Here is a 12,712-nt window from a genome sequence, read left to right on the forward strand (position 1 = left end):
ATCTCTCAGAGTGAAGTAACTAGACACCAGACAGCGATTAAATGAAAAAACGAGTCAATTTCAATACAAAAGTAACTTATTAATTACAAGTCTAAACTGCATAAAATGGAAATATATTCCAAGGTGACCTTCTTTATACTAGCCAGCGGACCATAGACAAAAACGCCACAATTTACGGCAGCTCAGTTGCCGTGCTTAACGTCGTTAACGTGGTTTGGAGCAGAGAAGTTTTAACTCGTGAAGTCATTTGCAACGTGAACGGTTCATACATTGTGTACATTAATGTTGTACATCACAGCGTCCCACTCCTATCACAGGAATCTAGAATCAATATGTTCGGGGAATGGTCAGAATATTGTGCATATAACATGAACATGTATTACAGTTTTTCTCGATTGTATACACACACAAAATTGAACTATGCACACAATTCTGAAAACTTGAAGCTCATATATCAAGTACAAGACTCCGGACTGCAAAACTCTAAGCACAATTCCACTGTTTTCACATTTTTGCAAAACTCCAAGCACAAAACTCATCATTTAGCACACTTGGTTCACCTGGAAACACTGGCCTTCAAAACGCAACAACTAATTAACATTAAGTCCAAATCACTTCTCACCTGTTCAAACTCAACTTGTAACACTTCAATCATGTGTCAGAGCATAAAGGAGGCATAAGGTGAGCTTTACTGTGTTGTAGTTTCCCCTCATTTATAATATTTTTTTTTTGATGGCCTACGAAAAGCTTTTTATGCGGTCAGTTCATTACATCCCCTGAAAGACAGTCTAAACATTTTGTTACTGTAGTGTTTTTCATTTTACTTATCAGTGCATTTACTGTACTTTAATTTTCCAAAATAGGTAACATTGGTGTATTGTCATAACAATGTTGCAGTATCAACTATAGGTGTACAATATAAATCTGGGAAGCTGGGATTGTGAGTTTTGCCCATTGGAGCTCATTGGATAGACAAATATGCCTTGTATCCTATTCTGATACGATTGTGTCAATGCAATATTTATGTGATATACAGTATTGTATTACAATATAGCAACAGTCTTTATACTATATGCAGATCTTGTTCAGTGCTTTAAAAAAATAAATAAATAAAAAGAATAAATAGAATACAGTACGAAATATTAATAAATATATAATAACAATAACAACAATAACCCCAATAACCCCTCCCCCTGCCTTCCACTTAAGGCACATTTAAGTGTCCTACACCCTCCCCTCCCTCCCAGACAACAACCCCTTCTGCCCACATATATCTAAATAGCAGCAGGTCCAGGAAGGTAAGCATAATCAGGAATGTCCAGAGGTAGTGGTGATCGTTCATGTGGTTGTCTATGTATTGCACAGGGGTTATTTTTTGTTTAGCGTACATAAGGCCCAGGGGAAGAGGTTAGTCTGGTGGTGCGTGATTTCATTGAACTGTATCGCCTGCCAGAGGGAAGCAGATCGAACAGGTGGTGAGCAGGGTGCGCAGCGTCTTTTAGAATGGATCTGGTCCTGTTTCGGCAGCGGGAGCTGGCCAGCTCTTCCAGGGAGGGCAGTGGGCAGCCTGTGATCTTCTGAGCTGTGCCTATGACCCTCTGAAGTGCCACCCTGTCTGCCGCCGAATTCCCAGCATACCATGCTGTGATGCAGTAAGTGAGCACACTTTCAATGGTTGACCGGTAGAAGGACACCAGCAGCTTTTATTCAAGATGTTTTTTTCTGAGAATTCTCAGAAAGTGTAGTCACTGCTGGGCCTTCTTTTTTATTGCTGTTGTGTTTGTGGACCAAGAAAGCTCCTGAGAGATGTATGTTCCCAGGAACTTGCAGGACGGAGCCCTCTCCACGCAATCCCCGTTGATGTGCAGGGGGGCATGGGCTGGGCTGTGTCGTCTGAAGTCTATGATGATTTCCTTAGTTTTGGATGTGTTTAGTTGGAGGTTATTTGCTGAACCCCATGCTGACAGCTGCTGGACCTCATCTCTATATGCCGTCTCGTCGCCCCCAGAGATGAGTCCGACCACAGTGGTATCGTCAGCAAATTTTATAATGAGGTTGGAGGGTTGGGAGGGGGAGCAGTCAGATGTGTATAGAGTATACAGAAGTGGGCTCAGCACGCAGCCTTGTGGGGAGCCAGTGCTGAGTGTGAGGGGGGAGGAGAGATGGGGGCCGAGTCTCACTTGTTGTAGTCTATTGGAAAGGAAGTCCTTTATCAAAGCGCAGGTGGAGGCAGTTAGTTAGTTAAGTCCTTTATTCATCCCTTTTTAGGGGGAATGATTCTTTCTCTGCTTTTGACCCATCCGGGTAGCCGGTGAACCACATACACACACAGAGGTCCACACACATGGGGGCACACACTTGGGGGCACACCGGCACTACCGGAGCAGTGGGCTGCCGCGGTGCAGCGCCCGGGGAGGCCCGGGGAGGGTTTCAGATGCCTTGCTCAAGGGCACCTCATCCGTGGATTTTTTCAGGATTCGAACTGGCCACCCTCCAGTTACCAGTCTTTACCATTATGCCACAGATGCCCCTAAGTGTAGGGAGGTGTAGGCCCAGTAGTTTATTTATCAGGATGTCCGGGATTATTTTATTGAAGGCTGAGCTGTAATCTATGAAGAGCAGTCTTGCATAGGTGCGTGGGTGTACGAGGTTGCTCAGCGTAGAGTGGAGGGTGATGGCAATGGCGACCTCAGTAGAGCGGTTAGCCCTATAAGCAAACTGGTGGGGATCAAATGATGCTGGGAGGCAGACCTTGATGTGCTGGGCAACCAGCCTCTCCAGGCATTTCATCACCACTGACGTGAGTGCAATGTTATTGTTGTAAAAATTGTTGTTAATATTATACCTACATAAATAAATATACAATTATTTAGTTATAATATTATAAGTAGACCATGTAGCTATTATCATTGTAAGAAGATCTGTATCTGACCATTGACCATCCTCTCGGAAATTCTATGAATGAAATTCATATTGACGGTATGGCACTATATCCCTATTCTCGCCCACCCATCTTGAATTTAATATCTGGTGGTCTCCATAAATAATAAATAAATAAATATAAATGTATATATATATATATATATATATATATATATATATATCAGTGGAGGCTTCTCCATTAGTAGTTAATAATTACCACCCCCTGGGCATGTTTATGAAAATAGGAACTTCCGGTTGGGGGGGAGGAGGGGTGGTGGGGGTGTTTATGACGGCACTTCCGGATGGTGTTGTTATGTCATGTATAATGTCTGCGTTGCGCCTGTAGGGGTCGCAGGGTGCTGGGATCTGTAAGGGCATAGTGTGCACTTAGGGGGCTTGTGAGCTTGTATTGTGGGTGTGTACCTCAAATAGTTTAAAAAGGGGTGAGACGCCTGCTGTAGGGTCATAGCATTCAACAGATTGTCGTCAGTGTTCTTTTCGTTCAAACATGGACTGCCCATCAGAAGATACCCAAGGATCAAACAGCGCTAACTGGATGTATAGGGACCCTCGCACCCTGTCGCCCCTGTCTTCTCCCGCCAAGGACTACTCGGCATCGAGCATTGTGGACGGTGAAAGCCAGTTGTCTGAGGGTATGTCCGGCTTTAGTACACCTGTGTCTAACTATGTCGATAGGGGTGGTGATGAGGCACTGCTAAATGCTCCGCTCAAAAAGACGAGGCCTGTTCCAGGCTTGAGAGACCGGACTGCTGGGGATTCATTCACACACGTTGGCGAATACGGATTGGAGTACGTAATATCATGGGTCGATGGATGGATCATTTTGAAAGTTAAAGATTGTGCTACAGAGTGGCGGTTGAACGTTCATGAGTGGATTTTTTTCTTTGAGATATTATGCCCCAAGCTAGACGGTGTCAGGGGCACTTGGCATGTAGGAACCCATGTATTCCAATGGACTTTTCAGCATGAATTGAGGCTTCATCGCATGGATGCAAACCATCATACAAAGAGACCCCAGGAGTTCATTTTTTTCAGACGCAGTGTTGATACAGACGAGCTACCACAGTGCTATGATATGCCTTGCATCGGTAGCTCTCCTCTACGCAACAGTGCTTTAAAAGCTGCTGATTATTTTGATAATGTCTTTTTCATACAGTGGGCTGATTTGTCAACCCTACGTGGAATTTTTGCAGAGATTGATTCATTGGTTAAGACGAATGAAGAGCCAGGGCGCACATCTGATGAATACAGAATGCGCCTGTTTGAGCCGACTGAAGCTGATGAGGGGGCATATGGTGTGTTTGAGTATGTTTAGGGCTATGTTAGCATTAGAAAATGTCATAGAGGTATAAGAAAGTGGGCTACATGCTAGTATTACTAAGTGTGTTTTGATAGGTTGTGTATAATATGTGCGTTGTGTGTTTTGTTTTTGTTCATATTCTAATGGTATATTCTGATACGCTATGTATGGAGTCAGTTTCCTGCCATAATTCAAACCTGAAAAAAAAAGTTTCAAAGGCTTGTAAGTCTGGGTTTGAAAACTCAACACCTTGTAAAAAAGGTTTTGCAACACTGAAAAAAGAGATTATAACCTGAAAAAAAACAAAAATAAAATTCAAACATCTGTAAACATGATCTTGTGTTCTATTTTATCTTCTTCATCATTTTCACCAACACATTTTCAAAGTTCAAACAATTTCACCAGCGCATTTGCAGAGTTTCAAATCTGGCACTGTTCTAACAGTGTATTTCATTGTTGCCCGGTTTTGAAACCTTGTAAATGGGATTGTGCAAACAGGTGTTCATACATTGAGAAATACATTTTGAAAGGTTGAATATTTAGTTTTAAAACTTGTAAAGGTGTACGTTTACGACATTGCAATGTATTTTTTCAAAACTGGCCTTTCAGCACTGACTTTTCAGAGATTTGACCACACAGGCGCAAGCTTTGAGTCACGTGAATATTGGCAGTGTTCTGACGCCACTCGTTTTGAAACTCCTGACAGTCGAATCTGAAAAAGAAAAAAACGTTCCTGGGGGCGGGACCATTTAGCTCTAAACCTATTGGTTGCTCTCGGCTGACGTACATTCCAATCACATTCCACGTGCCGTTCAACGGGCTGTGCGTGATTGACAGTGCTCTGCCGATGACACGAATAACAAGCGACTTTCGCGGTTGATTTTGATTTCCATTTTCTGGAACCAGAAGCTGTGTTCGAAATCGTTCCCTATTCCCTATATAGTGTACATGATATAGTGCACTATATAGGGCAGGCCTATTCAACTAGCGGCCCGTGGGCCAAATGCGGCCCCTCTTACATTTTTTCTGGCCCGCAAGAGATCGCATGCAAAAAATAAATAAAATAAAGGAGAAACATAGTTGCATGCAAATCAGGTTTCTGTGTGTAGCCGGTGATACTAGCCAGTATCAGTACCCCACAATCAGGAACTGGCATCACTTATTCTGACAATGTTTGGCTCATCCGATACGTGTGAGTCTAGCTTTTCTCATATGAATGCCATTAGAACAAGGGCACGTTGCTCCATGACCTATGAGAAGCTGCATGAGTGTCTCAGGATGAGCCAAACTAGGCAAACAAGGCAGTGCATCTTTCTCACTGACTCACTGGCTCAAAATGTCTCATATGTACAGTAGTTCTTTTTTGTGATGATTCAAACTACATTGTTGAATTCTAAATACCTGTCCAAAATATGTGAGAACAAAATATTTTATAATGATACAATTAAAAGTCAAGAAGGAAGGAATGCGTCTGACAAGTTTATTCCATGTAGTAGCATTATATATATTAAGTTAACACTACTTTAAGTACGATTCATTTGTAGCGATTTATTCACGTAGTTTTACTCCGTGTGGCCCATGAACCCCCAGTGGTTTTCCTTTTCGGCCCACTTGTTAAGGAGGTTGAATAGCCCTGATATAGGGAATAGGGAACGAGAATTCGGACACTACGCCTAACATTTCTAAACGTCATTTGCGTCAGTAAATGCGCCTGGTATTTGTGTGACGTGATGCGCCGACATCATCTAAACAAACCGGGCTGGAGGTTGTATTGATGTTGAATGTTACATTTCCTTGTTCAAGTTTTTTTAAATTAATTTTGAATGTTAAATCCCAAATAAATTGTTGACATTTCTAAACACAAGCCGGAGACTCCATCATTAAATTCACTCGTTTTCGCGGTTATTCAGCTTCTTCTCCCCTGGAAAAATACAACCGCATTGCATTGTGGTATACGGGAGTAACATGTAGGGAACATCGTATGTACCCTATTTTAAGTCCACTATATAGTGGACCACTGAGAATTCGAACACCCTACAAAGAGTCTCATCTCCATAGGACGCGACTAGCAAGGACGCGTCCTAGCAAGGCTGCAGCCTTCACTTTGGGAAACAGCCATGGTTCCAGAAAATGGAAATCAAAATCAACCGCGAAAGTTGCTTGTTATTCGTGTCATCGGCAGAGCACTGTCAATCACGCACAGCCCGTTGAACGGCACATGTGATTGGAATGTACGTCAGCCGAGAGCAACCAATAGGTTTAGAGCTAAATGGTCCCGCCCCCAGGAACGTTATTTTCTTTTTCAGATTCGACTGTCAGGAGTTTCAAAACGAGTGGCGTCAGAACACTGCCAATATTCACGTGACTCAAAGCTTGCGCCTGTGTGGTCAAATCTCTGAAAAGTCAGTGCTGAAAAGCCAGTTCTGAAAAAATACGTTGCAATGTCGTAAACGTACACCTTTACAAGTTTTTAAAACTAAATATTCAACCTTTCAAAACATATTTCTCAATGTATGAACACCTGTTTGCAGAATCCCATTTACAAGGTTTCAAAACCGGGCAACAATGAAATACACTGTTAGAATAGTGCCAGATTTTAAACTCTGCAAATGCGCTGGTGAAATTGTTTGAACTTTGAAAATGTGTCGGTGAAAATGATGAAGAAGATAAAATAGAACACAAGATCATGTTTACAGATGTTTGAATTTTAGTTTTAGTTTTTTTCAGGTTATAATCTCTTTTTTCAGTGTTGCAAAACCTTTTTTACAAGGTGTTGAGTTATCAAATCCAGACTTACAAGCCTTTGAAACTTTTTTTTTCAGGTTTGAACTATGGCAGGAAACTGACTCCATAGCTATGCAGCACAGGACAATGATGAACATGTACAAAGTGGGGGCGTGGCTATGGAGGCTGGTGATTTAAAGGCCGTACAACCCGTACACCACTGGCTTCAGGAGTATGCTGTCTATCTGGCCGGATTGAATCTGTCCTTCCTACAAATCGGAGAGGACAGTGAGCTGGAGGTGGACACTGCTATGAGAGATGACGGATGGCCTGTATCAACACAGATCCGTTTAAACCCTGCGGCGCTGGGTGTTCTGCGATTTACCACTGGTATCTGTGTGGCAGCCATCATCACACATCAGAAGCAAGCGGACTGCTGGGGGTGCCAAAGTGATTGCCCAAGTCAACGACGCCATTGCTGCATGCAAGGATCGACACATCATCACTATGAATCCCATTACGATACCATATGTGATATATTGGATAGACCCCCATTCCTGCTACTTTTAGAAACTGTTTTAAAGAAGACTATAGGGTTGACTGTGTCCCCAGGAAAAATCTATGGTGTGGTCGATTCTTTTCTATGTGATTTATTGGGCAACACCTATGATACCGAAAAACTGGATTTAATAACCAGCGAAGGGGTGCCCGATGAACAGCTGCTTTTGATATATGAAGCCACACAAATGTGGCGTAATACATTGTCATTCGGTAATACAAGGCCTGGTGTCAAGCGTCGTTTATAATGGGGGTGTTGTTTTCTTATGCATATGATGCGGATAGCAAGTATGTATCAGATAGACTAGCCGTTTTGATGTATGCTGCCATAGAAAATGATACGTTTGTCCAACATAATGCTTATATCAAATGTATGTATAAGGATTGGAATGATTTGGTCATGAAATTCTTGAATGATAAACCTACTGATCAAATGATAGCTGAAATATTTACCCATTTCCCCGATGGGGACTGTTTTACCGTCGGACATGTCATGTGTATATGTGCTTTTGTATCGGATGTCTTGAAGTTGAATAATCCCTCAAACGCAGAGGGTATTAGAACTGCTCGCATGATGTCTTGTAAAATGGTGCAGAGAAATAAAACTGCCTGTAAAATATATCTGCGCATTGTATCGAGGGGCCAGACATTTTAAATAAAAGGATGGATAACTCTGATCTGTGTTTCAGTATTCATTTTTTGTTGCAGTCATACGACATGGATAAACTGATGCATAAGACTTATTATGACCCCGCTGGACCAGGGGGTTACGGAGGTATCAATAAGCTACGAACAGCCCTCGCACATAGTGAGGGTGCAGTACCTCCTCTGAAATATATCAAGAAATGGCTGCTGAAGCAGGATCCCTACACTCTGCATGTACCTGCACCGATACATTTCCGCAGAAATAGAGTATTGGTTAGTGGGGTAGATAGACAGTTCCAGGCTGATTTAGTGGATATGTCAGAGTACGCACCCGAAAATGATGGTGTGCATTTTCTGTTGACGTGCATCGATGTATTCTCAAAACATGCATGGGTTCGTCCATTACCGTCCAAGAGGGCTATCGACGTCGCTAAAGCTTTTGGTGATATTCTCAGCGAAGGGCGTATCCCCGATAAATTGCAGAATGACGCTGGTAAAGAATTTTATAACAAGATCTTTCAGCGTTTGATGGAGCGGCACAACGTCAAACATTTCTCTACATCTAACGAGACCAAGGCCAGCATAGTGGAGCGCTTCAACAGGACTCTGAAAACCCGCATGTGGAGATATTTAACAGCTGCCAACTCCAAACGATATGTGGATAAACAAATAATGAGAAAACTGTGTTTAATACGCTATACAAAACCACTCAAGAGCCGTTGGTGGTGTTTAGATATGATGTTGGTGACACGGTTAGAATTTCAAAAGCCAGAGCTACATTTCGAAAAGGATATGAGCAGACATTTACAGATGAATATTTTGTAATATCACAACGCATAGCAAGGTGTCCTCCAGTCTATAAGCTGCAAGACTATGCAGGCGCCCCTGTCCATGGAACATTTTATGAGAAAGAGCTACAAAAAGTTATAGTGTCTAAAAACAAAGTGTATAAAATAGAAAAGATTATAGATAGAAAAAGGGCGGGGTCTAAGAATCTATTATATGTCAAATGGCTGGGATGGCCGGATGCCTTCAATTCATGGGTAGCTGAAAAGAGACATACAACCCAGTATATCCAGAGTGTACTATGGATAAGGAGGTGTCTGGGGGTTTCTATGTGACTCTGGTGAGTAATGCGTCGGCAGGGATCTACCCACAAAATAAGATATGGAATTTTAGAACTAAATTAGCAAAATCTATACACACCAAGCAGCCCTATGAAGTAGGCCTAATTGAAGCTCAGTACCCATGCAGCTGGCATAGTTTTCCTACCGAGGACGCTACGATGACCGTTCACGATGGTAAAACGAGTCATAGGACATCATGTCTATTAGTTGGTGGGCTTTATGAGAGTATCGGATCGTTATTACTACAAATCAACAAGACTTGGGCCAAATATGATCCTGGCTGTAGAGTTATACTACATCATGAAGGTATTAGAAACCGCATATATGTAGAAGGAGACGATCACCTATCGCTCGTCTTTAGAGGAAAACTGGCTGCCATGCTGGGGTTCGATGCAGGGGTCAAGCTACCAGCCCATAAAACGTATGCAACATACGCCCCCCATCCCACCGATATTCATGAGGGGTGTTACAACATGTTCATATATAGCGACATTGTCGACCATCAGTTGGTCGGAGATAGTTATGTCCCCCTGCTAAGGAGTATTAATATAACCGACACCAGCAGGAGACACTGCATTCACATGTTCGACAAGCCGCATTACGTACACGTAGCCCGAGACCCTCTTGGAGATATTGAAATTGATCTAAAGTCTGACCAGAATACAAATATAAAATTCACATATGCTAAAGTGATACTCAAGCTGCATTTTAGACCTGTAAAACAGTAGAATTCATAGCTCTATCTAGGGATGAGGGGGTATAGACCGCCTTACGACGAGAACAAATATGTTCAGTATTATTTAAACCAAGCAGGGAGTGGGCTACCTGGCTATGAGGGTAGCAGCACACAATATGGAGCCTGCATCGGAGGGATGTTCCGTAGCCTCTTTAGAATGGCTATTCCGTTATTTAGGCGAGGGGTTAGCATGGCAAAGCCTCATCTGAAGACTGCTGCTGAACATATTATAGGCGACGTTATGACCAACATAGCCCATGCTGCATCTACGCCCAAACAGCTGGGGTCAGGCATGAGGGTATATGCCAGAAGAGCAACAAAGTATCCTCCTATAGGGGCTGGGCGTACCCGTGCACCGGCACGACGTCGTAAACAGAATAAAAGATTGGCATCTATCAAAAAGAGAGCCAAACCTAAAAGGATCAGGAAGGTGTCAAACCGTCGTTTTAGAGGGGCGGCTAACGATATATTCATCTAGTATAGCAGGGGCTGAATAACAATGGCGTTGCTACATAACATGTCAGACGAATGCATTAAGAGCGAACTGGATCTCTTCTCCCTGCCGATGACGCAGACTTCGATAGAAAAAAGTACATATATTGAAATACCCCCGCTATCGGCGCTAACAGATGGTGGACCCATAGAGTTCTTTGTATCGGCCAGTAGCGAAGACTATATAGACCTAAACAATACGTATTTACACCTGAGGATCAAGATTACTAATCCTGATGGAACAGACTTGGCTCCGGCGGCACCCGTGGGACTGATTAACTATCCAGGATGCACGTTATTCTCCCAAGTAGATATTACTCTGGGTGATAGGCTTATCACCCAGTCGTCAAACACCTATCCGTACAGAGGCATTATAGAATGCCTGCTAAACTATGGAAACGGGACATTAGACACCCAATTTGGCTGTGGTCTATTCCAGAAAGACACCTACGGTCATATGGACGATATTCTTCCTGGAGGCCTCAATCTAGGCTTAACGACTAGGAGCGAATATACGGGTCGAAGTCGTATAGTCGAACTGATATCCCCTATACACGTCGATATGTTTTTTCAGGAGAAACTGTTGATTAACGGAGTTGATCTACGCATGAGATTCATTAGAGCAAAAAATAATTTCTGTCTGATATCCGATGGTGCTGCGGAATACCGTGTATCTATAGTGTCTGCAAATGTTTTCATTAAAAAGGTAGCGATAGCACCAGGCATCAAGCTGGCCCATGCCCGGGCGTTAAACCAAGCTAACGTCAAATACCCCGTTGATAGGGTGTGTCTAAAGAATGTATCCATCGCTGCTGGCAGCAGAATATGCACACAGGATAATCTATTTCTAGGACAAATACCCAAGATGGTTATTATAGGTTTTGTGAATAACGAAGCATTCACAGGGAGTTACGCTAGGAATCCTTTCAGATTCCAGCATTTCGGCATTGAGTTTTTATCCCTATACTGCGACGGTCAGGCCTATCCTGCTAAACCCTTCCAGCCTGACTTTAGAAATGGCCTCTATACCCTATACCTATATAGAAATGGCCTCGATATCAAATAGACGGCAGGTGTTGTTGGACTATTACTGAAAAGACATTGCGATATGAATCCTATAGAGCTGACAGCAGTGTGTCAGAAAATGGCACACAAGGCTTATTTTCTTGGTGCGTTGCCGTGTAATCATCTACCCCGGGAAATTCGTCAGAGGCCTGCAATGCTGGTGATCAACACCGAACCTTCACACATGGCCGGGGCCCATTGGCTAGCTATATACATTACGGCTGAGAGCCAGGGATACTTTTTCGACTCCTACGGCAACCCTCCCTCATACTCTGAGTTTCCTGAGACCATACAGCGTTTTCTCGATCAGCACTGCATAGATGTAGTTCATTCTACACAACAGGTCCAAGATCCATCAAGTACCGCATGTGGGCACCACTGTGTTTTTTTCTTGTTTAATATGCAAAAAGGTGTATCCTATCAAAAGTTTTTGAAAATGCACGGAGATAATCTACCCCGTAATGATGTAAAGGTTTATGACTTTGTTGGCCGTGTACAACCTAGTGTCTGTAATGAACATGATATGTCATGTGTGCAGTCATGTATATGCGGATGTAACATGTAACATGTGTTGTTTTTGGTATGATAATAAAAAATAAAACAATGATTTGATTACATTTTCAGTCGTACTGTTTTTATTTTTAAGGCTATAACATATACATAAAGATACATAAGAAATTCAAAATGGTATCCACTCGACCATAGGCATTCCAGGGGAGGTAATAGACGGCATTGGCTGATTACGTTTCCTCCTTTTACCAGATGAGACAGGCATAGCTGCCGCCGCATAGTCACCCTTAGTTGAGGGCGTATACTTATACATGTCTACAGTTTGTCTGAGCTGTTTATTAGGGATAGCCGATAGCGGTATATTATTACTGGCTAAAAATTTCAGAAATATATTCCATCCCTGTGGTCTGACAGATTCAACAACATGGTATGGGGCGGTAACATTCTTTAACAGATCAAATATATGGGACCCCTTAATAGTTTCGCCTTGTAAAACGAACTCCCCCTTGTCCGTCCATGAGACATTTTTAGATTTCTTTAAAGAGTCCAGGATATGTCTGGTGTTGCTCTTGCTTCTGACGGGTATATGTTTCATTATATCCTTATAAATAT

The 12,712-nt window shown here is 42.6% G+C and overlaps 1 long non-coding RNA gene across 1 annotated transcript; it reads left to right on the forward strand.

The window, feature by feature from the left end:
* The first annotated feature begins 3,447 nt into the window (after positions 1-3,447).
* On the forward strand, positions 3,448-8,202 carry LOC115538818 (uncharacterized). The gene is made up of 2 exons (XR_003975581.1): positions 3,448-3,575; positions 7,106-8,202. It is a non-coding gene; the product is annotated as an uncharacterized LOC115538818 (long non-coding RNA).
* Positions 8,203-12,712: the final 4,510 nt, after the last annotated feature.

The sequence above is a fragment of the Gadus morhua genome, chromosome 2, assembly GCF_902167405.1.
Source record: "Gadus morhua chromosome 2, gadMor3.0, whole genome shotgun sequence".
Taxonomy (NCBI): Eukaryota; Metazoa; Chordata; class Actinopteri; order Gadiformes; family Gadidae; genus Gadus; species Gadus morhua.